We start from the raw sequence: 15,408 nt of genomic DNA on the forward strand, positions 1-15,408 counted from the left end.
GTAAACAATGATATTACAGAATTACTGACATATGAAAAGGCAATCAAAGAGTATGCAGCCAGAAACATAGGGAGACAAGCTCGTCCAGGAAACTCTCCTCCTATTTGTGAGATGAGGACGCCGAGGGCAGGAGTGGTTGCTCTGTGTCCCCATCACCTGGGAAACTGCCCAGAATTAGAAGCTGAATCTCCAGTCCCTCTGCACAAGGCCCCTGCCCCTGCCCTTGCAGAGCACGTGGGACATGACTCAGGCTGAGTAATGGTGGTTGGACCCAAACTTGGCCCTGGGATTTGCTCTCCCACACCTCTGTGCCTCTCCACGCAGCTGCTTTTTTCCATTTGAAACCTGAATTAATAAATCAGGGATTGGGGGGAGGGGCCTTATAAGATGCATGCAAATCCAGGCATTCTGTTCATTTCCAAGCATTACCAGGAGCCAGGTCAAATCTTCATTCACTGACTCAGAAGTGGTAGCCTCCAGTTCCTCAGCTTCCTGGCTTTGAACGCTGAGGCCAGTGCTGATTAATGGAGGTATCCCAGGCAGCAGCAGAAGCCTGACTTCAGCCTTTCCCTTGAAGCTTACTGTATGAGGGCTGTGGATTCTGGAAGACAGTAGTGTCTTTCCCAGGTCCCTGGGTATTCTGCTGAGCTGTGGTCTAGTGACAATTCAAATGGAACACAGTCCCCAAATCTAAGACAGCTGATTACAGCCCCAATAATCACTGCTCCTGCCCCAAACAAAGCCCAGCGCTCTGTCTAAATTGCCTTGCCTTTATCCAAATTACCATCCGTGGTAGTTAATCTTATGTGTTGACTTGTCTGGGCCATGGTACCCAGATATTTGTTCAAACATTCTGGATGTTTCTGTGAGAGTGATCTTGGGTGATATTAACATTCAAATCAGTAGACTTTAAGTAAAACATAATGTCCTTCATAATGTGGGTGGGCCTCATCCAATCAGTTGAAGGCCTGAGTAGAACAAAAGACTGACCTCCCTGGACCAAGACTTTGTCCTTGAACTGAAACATTGACTTTTTCTGGGTCTCCATAATCGCATAAGCCAATTCTTTAAAATAAATCTCTCCATAGATAGATACATCTATATACATGTCTATATCTAATCTATATTTATCTATCTATCTATATATGCAAATATACTATATAAGCACACATGCTATTGGTTCTATTTTTTTTTTTTTTTTTTTTTTTTGCTGTTTGTTCTATTTCTCTAGAAAACCGTAATATACCAGCCAAGATGATTTAAAGTAGTATGTCATCTAAAACTCCAATATAATATGCCAGATCTTTGAACATTGCCTATGTTCAAACTAAAATTCCTCTTTTGGTTTTTAATCTTACATTAAAAGAAAATTATACAGACTATATGCTTCAAACTTTTGGGCCAAATCTAATAGACAACATTAGGCCTGCACAATTTTTTTTTCATTTTTAAACTATTTAGCAATTTAAAATCAGAATATTTTACTTTTCTTTTCCTTTATATCTAATTTATTGGGTGACATTGGCTTACAAAACCATTGAGGTTTCAAGTGCATAACTCAATAAAACATCATCTGCACAGTGCAGTGTGCCCATCGCCCCAAGCAAAGTCTCTTTCTGTCCCCATCTCCTCCCCCTTTGCCAGCTTCCACCTACCCCCGACCCCCCTTTCCCTCTGACTATCACCACACTGTTGTCTGTGTCTATGTGTTATGTATGTATGTTTTTTGGTTTATCCTTTCACCTTCTTTCATCCAGTACCCTAACCCTGCTTCCCTCTGACAACTGTCAGTCTCTTCCATGTATCCATGCCTCTGTTTCTGTTTAGTTCATCAGTTTATTTTGTTCATTAGGTTCCACATATAAATGAGCTCATTTGGCTTTTGTCTTTCTCTGACTGGCTTATTTCACTTAGCATAATAATCTCCAGGTCCATCCATGTTGTTGCAAAAGGCAAGATTTCCTCCTTTTTTTTTTTTTTTTTACAGCCTCGTAGTATTCCATTGTGTAACTGTATCACAGCTTTTTTATGCACTCATCTACTAATGAAAGAATATTCCACTTTTAAATTCAGATTTCTGCTTCTCTGGGAAAATCAGAGGAGCTGCCACCCATGCTTGACAAAACTTGGCTGGAGGTAAGGAGCTGCTGGCTCTTTAGACAGAGTGAGTTCCTGCTACTCCGTTCCCCCGCCCACCCTTTTCCGGGGCTGACACCCACCCCCTCCCCCTTTTACATGACCTGGCTCTTATAGGCAATTTGGTTTGTGATCCTTGATAGCAACATGAGGATAACAAAGCCAGGGTAAGACGAACTAACAGAAAAATAAAAGGCGTGGGGCCCTGCCTTTCTACCCATCTTCCACCAGAGTCAGTGCTCACTGGCTGCATGACTTCTGACAAGTCTCTAACTTTTAGGAGCCTGGCTTTTCCCCTGGGTCGACTGGGGCCACTGGTACCGATCCTGCATGAGGTTTAGGAATATTGAATTGCATAGTGTTTGCACGGCACCTGGTAGCTATTATTATGATTAGTTTATTCAGACGCAAGCCATTACTCCATTTGGGAAAGTTGGGTTTAAAGCCAGCCAGGGCCTCACAGAGCTCAGAAACCTGCTGGGAATCCTGCTTCCCTGTGCAACTTAGGCAATGCATATTTTGAAATGTATCATTTAAAAATGCAGTTTTAGAGACGTTGTTAATTCCTCAAGGTGATCCTGGGAGGTGGCTATTGCTATTGCCCACATTTAATAGGTGAAGGTGTAGAGGTTTGAAAGTCCCAGCCTCTATACCTTCCTGAGCACATCTTTATATCACAGCACTTACCAGATGTATAATGATACTTATAAAGACCTATGGTCCACTTTTCCTCCTGTGCCATGAGAACCCTGAAATTAGGGAGTCCTCACTATAGGCTGGTGAATTGCCAAGGGCCAGGCCCAAGTAAATGCAGGACCAGCCCTGGCTGTATCAGTCAGTCCATTGACAGAGGAAAAGCCTCCCATCAAAAAATCAGCGAGAGGCCCTGAGTCAGAGGCTGCCCTGGCCTGACTCCCAGACCACTATTCTGTTCCCTCAACAGTAGGGGGGATATTTTTCCTTTAACTTCCTTACACTTCTCTTGGGATCACTACCCCTTTGCTAGATGGACATTGGGAAAGAAATGTGACATCTTCCCGCAGGTGCAAGAGGAGGCAGGTGCCTTCCATGAAGCTGCAGACACCCTGGCAGCCCAGGCTGCTCCCCTTTTTTCACAGTCCTGGCCCCACAGCCAACCCCAGCCATGCAGCCCTCTGTACCAGATCCACTGAGCAACAAGGATACATTGCAACAAATACAACAATGATTAAAATCCGATTCACTGGAGTCTAACATACAAAAGAATCACCCACTTTAAGTGTACAGTATGATGAGTTTTGATAAAAGTATAAAATCTTGTAACTACCACTATGGTCAAGATATAGAATATTTTCATCATTCCAATAAGTACCCTTTACTCCACCACAGATATGCATCCTGTCACTATGGTTTGGCTTTTTCTAGAAAGCCATAAAATGAAAACATAGGATATACAGTCTTTGGGGTCTGCCTTCTTTTAATTAAAATATCACTTTTTTTCTTTTCTTTATTTGTGGGGTGCACCTATCATTACATTGTTCCTTTTTACTGCTGAGTAGTATTCCATTGTGTAAATATACCACAATTTTCCTGTTAATGGACATTGCATTGTTTTCACTTTTTGCCTATTTTGAATAAAGCTATGAACTGTCACATACAAATTTTTATCTGGAATATGTTTCATTTCTCTAGGATAAATATCTAGAATTGAAATGATTGAGTCATATGGTATGTGTTTAACTTTAAAAGAAACCATCGAACTATTTTCCCTAGTGGCTATACCATTTTGGTCTCCCACCAGCAATTTACCAGAGTCCTGGTTGGTCCACTTCCTCTCTGACACTCAGTATTGTTTAATCTAGCCATGCAAATGTGTTTGTACTAGTATCTCAATGAGGTTTTAATTTGAATTTCCTTTATGAAAAATGTTGTTAAGCATCTTTTTTTGTTTGTTTTTGTTTGTTTGTTTTTTGTGTGTTTTTTCTTTTTTTTAAATTTTTTTATTGCTTAAAGTATTACAAAGGGTATTACATATCTGTCCTTTTTTTTTTTCCCCGCCCTTGACAATCCCCTGGCCTCCCCTACCCCCCAGTGTCTTATGTCCATTGGTTATGCTTATATGCATGTTAAGCATCTTTTTATATGCTTATTTGCCACTCCTATATTTTCTTTGATAAAGAATCTTATCAAATCTTTGCCCAATTTTTAAAATTGGGTTTAAATCTCAATACTGAGTTTTAAGAGATCTCTGTATATATATGCTGAATACAAGTCCTTTATCCAATATATGGTTCACATTTTACTTGTTTGGTTTGGAATGGTTTTTTCTAAATTCCTTACATGCAGAATCAGAAACTGGAAGTCTCTTCCCCCAACCCCCCCCCCCCCCCGCCCCCGCAGGAATGATTTTTTTTAGGATACTGAAAATATATTCAGTATACACAGATTTTGTGTATATTTAAAAAAATCTCACCCTACATATTTATAGTTTCCCTAAATGATTTTATAGCTTGATGCTCTTTTAAATGGCTTTTTAAATTTTCAATTCTGTTGATTTTATTGCTAGTATATAGAACTATAATTTATTTTTGTACATTTGACCTTGTGTCCTATGAGCCTATAAAATCACTTAGTAGTCTAATAGCTTTTTTACAGGTTAATTAAGATTTTCTAAGGAGATAATTATGTCATCTGTGAATAAAGACAGTTTTACTTCTTCTTTCCCAATATTTTTCCTGCTCTATTGCACTGGCTATGATTTCCAGTACAATGTTTAATAAATGCCTTGAGAATGGTCATACCTCCCTTGTTTCCCAAACCTGGGTGGAAATCATTCAATCTTTTACCATTGAATATGATGTTATCTCTAAGTTTTTCATAAATACTCTTTCATAAATAGTCTTTCAGGTTTATTCCTAGTTTTTCTGAGAGTTTTCATCATGTGTTGTATGTTGTCAAATGTTTTTTCTTATCTATTGAGATGAATACATTTTTTCTCTGTTAGTCTGTTATTATAGCACATTATACTGAGAGATTTTCACATAATAAACTAATCTGCTGCTTTATCCCAAACTGGAAATGACCCATATGTCAATAGGACAGTATTTAAAGAAATGGTGGTTTACATACACCCTTCTCCTTGATTTTCTCTATCATATCAGCAATTTTAAAAAGGCAATAAACCTAAAATATATAGACAAATGAGATAGCAATTCACAGACAGGGAACCCCCAATTGCTGACAAGTATATGAAGAAATTCTCAACCTTAGTGGTAATCAGAGAATTGCACATTAAATTAAGAAAACACCATATTTTATCCAGTGATCTCATCAGCCACAGACTTTTGATTGCTCCCCTCTCGGTGGGACACAGAACTGATGCCATGATGAAACACCCAATTACTGACAAAAATGAAAGAATTACTATCAAGTGCCTGGATGGGAGGAGTCACAGGTGTTTCTGTGGCAAAGGTTAAAGACAAAGAGAGAATCTTAAAGGCAGCAAGAGAGAGAGTTGGTTTACTACAAGGGAGTTCCCATGAGGCTGCCAGCTGATTTCTCAACAGCATCACTTCAGAACCAGCAGGTATATGAGTGACAGGAAGCAACCCACACCTTCTAACTTATCTGGAAGAAACTCTTAAACACGTCCAAGACAAGGATAAACATGCAAGTATGCCTGTCACTGTGCTGTGCGATAGCAAAGAGAACAACCGAGTTGTCCCTCTGGATGAATAATTGTGAAATTTGCCCATGATAGAATGCTTTGCAGGAGGAGAAAGTAATGGATTTGGTTTTAATACAGCAACACAGATAAATCTAAAAAACATATTGAGTAGAAAAAAGTAACAAAATGAGGTCCTTCGCACAGAGTCATTTTCATAAATTAAAACACACACTGACTTTATGTTTTTCAGACTAGACTTATCTAAATAAACGCATGGAAAGTGGATTGGAGGGATGCACATAAAATATTCTAGAATGGGCTTCTATGGAATAAAAGAACTGGAGTGGGCTTGTGGGATAAAGTGAAAAAATGGAAATAAAATAAATGAAAGAGGGTCCTTGCACTAAACAGGGAATAAAACTGTGCCTGAGCTGAAACATACTATCAGCTAAGTCTAGGTACATGGGTCTTACAGAAAAAAATAAAAAGTTCAATTTTAAATGAAATGTTAGCCCCTGGACAGACCCGTGGGGGACAGATTTGGGATCTGTGCCTCCTTGGAGCCCTTCCACAGACCAGAAAGAAAAGCAGGCATGTCCTTGACTAGACCCAAAGCTACACACTGTCACACTACAGAGCACCAGTGATAAGGTGCACTGTTCTGGCGCCATCACATTACTCAATCCTGTCTCCTCAGATGTGTTATTTTGCTGATACTGGTGATTATCTCCCAATACTGTGAACAATGAACCATTTGCACATTCCAAAGAGGCTTCAAAATCCAACATCATCTCAGACGTCTCTTGCGATGATGACCTGGAACACATACAGGAAGCCCCTCTGCGCACCAACAAGAGGAAAGGCCTGTTTGGAGGTTCTGATGCCCTGAGGGAGAGAAGGAGTGTGCCCTCTGTTGCTTCCGCTGGAGCTGGTGCAGTGAGTTGCCCGACCTGAATCAGAGCGCCATAAAGACAGAGAGCGAGGAAAACATGCTGATTTTCAAATTAATTTTACACAAGGAGATGCAGATGCTGTGCTCTACTTTGAGTGGGTGAATAGCTGGCATCAACTTATTTGTGTCCCACCGAAAGGGAAGCAACCAGAAGCCTGTGTCTATCAAGATCTTTGTGGGAAACATGGTAAAGGCAGAGGATTCACCTTATCCATCTATCATCTGTCTACTGATCATCTATCTACCGAACATACTCCTATCTATCTCTGTCACACGTCTATGATTCTGTAATCATTGCCTTTGCTGCAAATGGCATATTTGTATGAGGGAGGGGAGTAGAAAGAAAATGTTATTTATTTAAATACTTCATTTTCACAGTAAATTTTTGTTATTCACTTCAAGTGTTCAATTACTTGGAAAACACTATTACATACTCCAGTAATAGCTTGCCTTGAGCAAGCAGCACCCTTATAAATGCTACATTTGGACAAACTATTTAATATGAATTTCTAGTACTATGTTTATAAGGCAATTCATTAATTTCAAAAAAAGAACAATGGGTTGTGCATTGCGGTACCATACCCATTCCAGCTGTGGCTCTGCATCTGTACTGTTGGTGTAAACATGATTATTTTTCTCTTCTATGCACGTAGCACAGCATGGATGCACCTGTCCTTTTCCCTGGTGAGAGGATGACCAGCCCTGGAGAGGACATTGGTGGCTGCACACGCCCCTGCTTCCCACCAACATCTATCCCTCTCCTCTCCCGTGAGTAGAAGACACAAGGTCTGAGTGAAATTGACCTACCATTCCCATTCCTGCCATTGGCTTCAAAAGTCCTAGAGCAATCAGCACAAACCTCTCCCCTTCACCAGAGTAATTGGTCCAATTAGAATAAAACTCAGGACTTTTGATGATTTGGACAAGAGAAGCTCTTGTTCTGGATGGAGTGGTGTGTGGATGTAAAGCCTAAAACTGCTGGCAGCCACTTGAACTCCAAGGCAAGCCAGTCTAGGGCTGCAGCTGAACCACATGATTGCAGAGCTGAATAAAAGCCAGGAAAATGGAGCCAGAGCCCTGGTCAGACTACGCAGAAGGTCAGACTATGCCTGAAGGTCAGGCTATGCCTGAAGGTCAGGCTATGCCTGAAGGCTGTACGCTCTATCTCCGACAGTTTAGTCATGCAAGTCTCTATTTGGTTTAGCCAGGTTTCCCCCCTATTATTTGGAAAGCTAACGCATGCTTACCATATGGTCCAAAGTGCTAAAGGTAAGTAGGGATTGGTGGAGGCAATTTATTTCTTGAAAATCCAATTCTCATTTGTTTATCCAGCCAGGAGCTTTCTTTGCTCATTTGTGACACTGACCAGCTCATAAGGAACCACTTTTTCTTTCAAAACCCACCTTTCTCTACTTCCAGTATCTCTGCCACACTAGTGTTCAAACTAGATCTAGCCATAACTTGGTTGTGGGGACCCTGAGACATCTGCTAGGAACCTTTTCACTCTCCACTTTCCCCAACTGACAGTGCAGAGGCCGCAAGTCCCCAGGACAGCAGGGAGTCGACACCACAGCCTTCCATGTGGCAGTCATGGAAATGGAGCCTGATGACCACAGTGGCCACCAGGTTCTTGTCCCTGACACTGTGTCCTGTGTCTGCTCAGCTTCCCAGACCACTCCATCTGCTTCCCAAAGACAGAGCCCCTTTCTGGTTGCTGTTTCTCCACCTTGACTTTCTCATCACCACTCTCCAGGAACCTCGAGTCCCAGCACGGAGGTCCCTAATTGCCCTCTCCCTTCCATCCCTAGTGCTCCCAGTGCCTTCTCAGCCCTAGGCCTTTCCTTGTTCTTCCACCCCCTCTGGAAGCCTCTTTATTCATCCCTCTGCCCTTCCAAAGTCTTCCTGTATTTCATGGCCCTGCTCCTAAGAAGCAACAGTTTAGAGAAATGGCATAAACTTTGACATGAGATTGACCTAGGCTTAAATTCCACCTCAGGCAGTTATGCGTGATGCAAAGAGGCTGAATTTTCCTGGAATAGGGCCACCAAAACTTCCTGATCCACTTCTGCATGGCCACCTGTGCCAGCTTCCCCTTCTTCCCGCATGGAAGGCAGATATCCCAGGAACGACGTCCTATCATGAGAATCACCTTATGTGCTACCATGAGCCCCCTGTAGCCTGAGCCACGTGGAGGGCTTCCTTTACCTGAGTAAGAGGCAGCCAATGCCATCCAGGATGCTTCCTTTCTGGATCTCATCTCTCCAAAGGCGAGGAAAGGTGTTCCCAAGGAAAGGCCCTCAAAAATAGGAAAGAAAAAAATGTGAGCACCACAAGTAGAGCTGTTCTTCTCAGGCCACCACCCAAGCCTTTTCTGGGTGAGGCCATTTCCAGGAAGACAGCTCCCTGACCTTTCCTTGGGACATGGGAGAAGGGGAAAGAGAGATGAAACTTAACTCAGACATCGGCCTCATAGCTCTGGGTCAGATAAGGCCATGAGCCCCTTCTGCTTCTAATTTCCTTCTTGGCCGTCTAAGTCCCTAAGCTTGTCCCTTAGAAGACCTCAAGACCCTAGGAATGACCATTGGCCTTTGGCACACAATTCCTCTAAAAAGTAATACATCCTGTTAATTTTATTTACAAAAATAAAATAAAATAACAAAAACCTTCCAGCCCAGTGATTTTACCACCCAAGACCCCCAGAGACAAGCTTCACAGGTCTGTGATGCTCCAGAAGCTCACCATGATTTGTCTTTATGAAGTTGCCCCGACACTTCTCAAGCTGGCATGAGACCCTGCGTCTGCCGGAACAGAGCTTTTCCATGGGCTCTTGGATGGAATGACTTCTACTCACCAGTATCCATTCCTCTGTTGCCCTGCCTTCCGGTCTATGCAGCATGGTTCTCTCTCCCCAACACTATTAGACCACTGTCCTGACATAATTTCCCTGTAATGTGTTCACTCTAAAATGTGTGCAATAATAACAATGAATATTTCATGATTAATAATTTTACTTGCCTTCTTGGAAATTTGATGAGCTTTTGGGGAATCATTTGGTTAGCCTAAGTCTGTTCATAAAAGATGCCCACATAAGTATGTGCTGAGGGCTCTTTACCACAGTAAGTTTTGCTATGCAAGCAGAGGCATTTTCATGTCTTCAAAGCTATGGGCATTTCCCTTAGAATTACAGTCATGAAGGTGGCATCTCTCCCACTGAAACCATTAGTAAAGCACTTACTCAGCATTTTATTCCTTGAGCCTCTTCCATCTCCTTCCTCAGGTCAGCTGCTCAGATTCAGCTGGACTGCAAGCTCATGGGAAATCACGTCTTGTCCAAAGGTTTCTCTTCCTTTGTCTGTCAATGCACTGACTTGACGTTTTGTTGGCAGCCTTCACAACACTTCACATTTCCTTGGAAAATGGTGAAAGCGATTGTAGGTTCTCAGCACATATAATACATGGGTTTTCAAACCAGCTTTCTTAAAATTGCCAACAATATCTAGACTGGGTAAGACACTGTTTGTTTTTCAGTTGGTTTCCCTCAGAAGATATTACCAAATAATTATAAAGGCCATAGGGATTTAGGTAGCAGTTCAGTCACCATAAATCACAAATATTCTGACAGGCTTGTCATTGCACAAAACATATATCCCAGATACGGCAATACACTGGAGTCATATTACTTCTCTCAGTCTGGTTTTTATGTATACAAGTTAAAAAATTCTTTGTGAATAGCTAGAGTTTTTGCCTCCCACCATCCATTTGCTATTGTGCTGGTAACTTATTCCTGTCTCCCTCTGGGGCACCACCCTCACACTCACTCCATGTGCTCTGGTTGGGTTCAGCTACTACTCAGCTCCAGGAGTAAACATATAATCTGAGCCTAAGCCAATCAGAACACTGCATTTCTCTGGCCTCTGTGATTGACTTAAGAATGATCACACGACTCAACCAGAACCAATAAGAGGCAATAAGACACTAAATGGAACTTCTGGGAGGAAGGGAAGGAGGGAGGGAAGGAGGAAGGGAGAGAGGGAGGGAGGGAGGGAGGGAGGGAGGGAAAGAAAGAGATATCCATGTGAGAGAGAAACATCAATCAGTTGCTTCCTGAATGCACCCCACCCAGGGATTGAACCAAAAACCTGGGCATGTCCCCTGACTGGAATAACATTTGAGACCCTTTGGTGCACAGGATGATGCTCCAACCAACTGAGCCAGGGCTTAAGCAGGTTTTAATTGGGATTCTTTTACTTCAAAACTAAACCAAACAGAAAACTCTGAAGGCTCCACCAGGTACCCTGATTTTAGGTTTAACAATACATCCAGTGAGGGTAGAAGTGTAAACTGGATGATGCAACAAAGAGTCTGCATTTCTACATTTCCTAAAGTAGCTAGCATATCCTGGCTATACTCAGGCTTCCCAAACTGTGTGTGTGTGTGTGTGTGTGTGTGTGTGTGTGTGTGTGTGTGTGTGTTGGACTGACTGACTGAATGAATATACAAGGAAAGTCAAGAATAATTTATATCAAGTATTAGACAATCCCTGGGTTTCAAAGAAACAATCAGTGGAATTTGGAATCTGGAATCTTTAGGGTAAATATGCAACTGCCTGTGAATGTTGAGTGAGCTGAGCCACAGAATAAAATGCCTGAGAGCAAGAAGGCTCTCAATGATCAGACTCTTGGCAAAGCCCCCTGTCTCCCTGGAAGGGAAGAGACAAAACCTAAGGGAAACCCCCCATATTGCAGATGCACTCCTGAAGCAGTGACCAATCAGATTTGGGCCTTCAGAGTGACTCCAACCTCAAAGGGGTGTGAGGGTGTGGACTGAAAGGGGGCAGCATGAACTTCTGGAATAAACTCATGTGCTGACTGAGGTCCATGGCAGGATGAAGCCAGCTTCCTCTTGACACTGGCCACTTAAGCATCCTTGGCAACTCAAAACTCTTTGATATAAGGAAGACCCAGGACTCCAAGGAAGAGGAGTCCTCACAAAACCTGGAAATGAAGAATCGACATGAGCAGGAATAGCTTTAGAATTGAAATTTGTAAACTGAGCGAAGTTTTGTTGTCAGCCTGTGTACTCTATCAACATCTTCCTCCCAGAGGTACAGGGCTCTTCCGGGGCTTTAGCCACAAAGGAGATGGGTCAGAGATTTCTTTGTACAAAGAAGTTGGAAATGAGCATGAGCAACTAGACACAAAGAATAGAAAACCAAATAAAAAGAGTGAAGCCAGCCTTCGATTCAGCTCAAATACTAAAACTCCTCAGGCTCCTACATATCCCAAAACTTCTTTCTTTGAACAAAAAATGGAATTCCACTGCTGGGGTTATATTCTTTTATCTTATCACTTTAATCTTATTCAAATACAGCTTTCCTTAAAAAGAAAATAGCTCAGACATTAAACTGTTGTCAGTCATCTGCTCCTCTGTGTGAAAGCTTTGTCACTACAGGAAAAAAAGTGTGGTAACTAGAGACATAAACACCTGAAGAGAATGAGGAAGTGGGGTACATTGAGGGGGGGTGGCATCTGGGCAAGTGGCACACTGGACTAGGCAGAGCACAGGCTTTGGAGTCAGAAAGACCTGGATTCAAATCTTGGCTCTATTACCTACTAACCGTGACCTTGGACTAATTGCTTTACTTCTTTGAAACTTAACTACCTTCTTTGTGAAGTAAGTATATATAAATACCTATCTCCAAGCCTTTGGTCATTGCATCCTCTCTGTCTTGAAGGTCCACATATCCCTTGCCATTTGCTTGGCTAACTCCTGTCCAGGCCATGTGTCACCTGTGTCACCCCCTCAGGAAGACTGATGGGGAGGTGCCCCTGGTCAGGGTCCTGGAGTGTCCAACTGCATAGAGCAGAGGCTGCATCTGTAGCTCTTGCTCCTCTGTCCTGTGACCTTTCCCTCCGACTGGCTCCCTAAAATGGAAGGGTCTTAAGATCCAGGGTCTGTGTCTTATTCACCGGTGCACCCCCCATGCTTAGGAAACTTGAAGACATCAGCTTGGTGTCTGAAGGGCTCTCACCTAGGAGAGTTGGAAGCACTGTACTGGGGTGGGCTCAGGAGAGGCAGGACCCCTGCGGAAGGCTATTCCTCCACCACGCGGGGGAAACAACGCAGGAGGAGCTGAGAGAGAGATGGGCGGCAACACTTCTCTCCTCAAACCAACTTCCTAGCCTGGTGCAGAAGCCTAAATGGAGACAAGGCAGGAATTATGACACTGGTATTAGACGAAGGCAAGATGAAAAATATTGCATGGGGGCACTTGAGGTCCCTTCATAATGATGAAAGTTGCCATCCACAGTGGAGATAATACTGTCACGAAACATTAGAAATCAAATAACAAAGCACCAACATTTGTAAAGTAAAGCCATAGGAAATACAAAGAAAAACGACAAAAATATAAAAGTAATAAGGTTTTAGTACACCTCTTTAGATCCCTCTCACATCAACTATATGAAAATAGGTAAGGATACAAAATATGTGAACAATGTAATTAAAATTATGTCTTTCTAGGTAGTTAGGGTTCATTTATAAAAAATACCATCTTTTTGAACAAGAACAGATCCAGAGACAAATGGCAGGTGAGGGGGGGGTTAGAGAGCAGCCAAAGGACTTGTATGCATGCATATTAGCATAACCAATGGACACAGACACTGGGCAGTGGGGGCTTGCCCGGGGTGGGAATGGCTGGGGGGGAGGGAGGGGGGGGGGTTCTAGCAGGGAAAAAGGAGACTTATGTAAAACTTCAGACAATAAATAAATTTTTTAAAAAATACCATCTTTTAGGCATAAATTCCAAGAAGCTCTTATAACACAAACTACATTCTAAGATTGCAATACAATAAAACAATACATAAGCATAGAAAGGCCAAACACTTGGAAATTAGAGGGGAAACATCTCTCCTAATTAACTGTTCAGTCAAAGATAGTAGATAAATTACAATTGTCAAATACATGAAATAATAACATTAAAAATTAGAACTACAATACATTCAAAATTGTACCCACAGGAAAAGCCATAATCTCAAACATATTACCAAACAAACAAGAATAAAAATAAATAAGCATTCAACATAGAAAATTAGAAAGAGAAAGAATAAAGGAAGTTTAAGGAAAACAAACTCAAAAGACAGTAAGTTTGCAATCAACAAATAGTAGAATTAAATATTTTAAGAGTGCGTTCTTTGCAGAAAAAAATCAATACAACTAATACATCATTAGGCAGCCTAATTAAGAATGAAAGAAAGCACAAAATTATAAAATTAGAAATGAAGAAGAAAATGCAAAGAAAAATCCAGAGATACGGAGAACATTTTGCCCAACACTGTGTTAGTAATTTTGAAAAAATATAATGTATGATTTTCAAAAGAAAACATAAATTACCCAAACTGCCGAGTTAAAAGGGAGAAAACCTTCACAGGAACTAAGAAATATGTCCAGCAGCTAGCCTCTCAGCATCTCACATCTGCCCAAACCGACCCATAAAGGTACCCCTCTCATCATCCTTCCAATTTCACCGATGAACAAACAGCAACATAGCTAATTAGTAACCAGACTGAAACCTGAGCCTAACCGGGCAGGCCGACTTAAAAGCCACACCAGTGTGTCCCCAGACTGGAGGGTGCCAATGCTGCTGGTCCAGGGGCTGTACTTGGAGTGCCAGGCACGGTGCTCTCCTGCCTCCCAGCAGAGAGGTTCGCTGCTACTTAGCACCTACCCCAAGCCAGGCAGGGTGCAAGATGCTCTATAGGCTTGGCTCATTTAACTCCCACCTCTGTGGGGTAGATACGGCTTTAATTCCCATTTTACTAATGGGAAAACTGAGCTCGGGAGCTAAAGTGTTACCCCAAGTCAGACAGATCTAAGAGGCAGCGGCGGGATTCACACCCAGATCTGCTTTCTTCGCCTCTCACCAGGACCTGCTTGTCCTTCAGAGGAACTGCCAGGTGTACTCACAGTGCAGCAGGTCATGGATGGAGAAATAAAACATTCCCCAACAAAACGAGGACGCCAGAGTCAATAATGACTTCAGAAATGTCACTACAGACTGTGGTGCGATCTTGTGCTTTTGATAAAGCTCTCAAGAGAAGATACATTATGTCAGTTTATCATTTTAAATAAATTCTCAACGAGCTATTTACCTGTCAGTCTGTGTCCGTGGAGACTGTTTTTGTAACTTCAGATAAACAAACAATTAAGAGACTTTCAAAGGCTCTTAAATATGGTGGGAACTTGTAAACTTGAACTCCCAGGGACAGTAAATGTCACATCAAACACATTTCCTGTCTCCCCTTGGTTTCAACAGCTGTAATTTGACACTCCTCACCATAGGCTAAGGACACCTGCCTTCCAGCAAATGTGAAGGGAAAATTGGAGAACTGGGACATAGGTCACTTGGATTCTAGACCCAGTTCTCCTTGGATGACCTTGACTATGTGAACATTTCTATCAGTTATCTATAATAATAAAAGTGTAATATGCTAATTAGACCAGATGTCCTTCCAGACGACCTTCCAGACGAAGCTGGGGCTGCGAGGGAAGCCCGGGTCCCAGGTGCCAGAGGGAAGCGGGGTACTGGCAGCTGGGGGAAGGAAGGCCTACTCTTGCACAAATTTCGTGCATTGGGCCTCTAGTTTGTTAATAAAATGAGAGGGTTGAACTTAGA

This window comes from Myotis yumanensis, unplaced genomic scaffold, assembly GCF_028538775.1.
Source record: "Myotis yumanensis isolate MYYU_CA2020_CCGP unplaced genomic scaffold, mMyoYum1.0.hap1 SCAF_14, whole genome shotgun sequence".
Taxonomy (NCBI): domain Eukaryota; kingdom Metazoa; phylum Chordata; class Mammalia; order Chiroptera; family Vespertilionidae; genus Myotis; species Myotis yumanensis.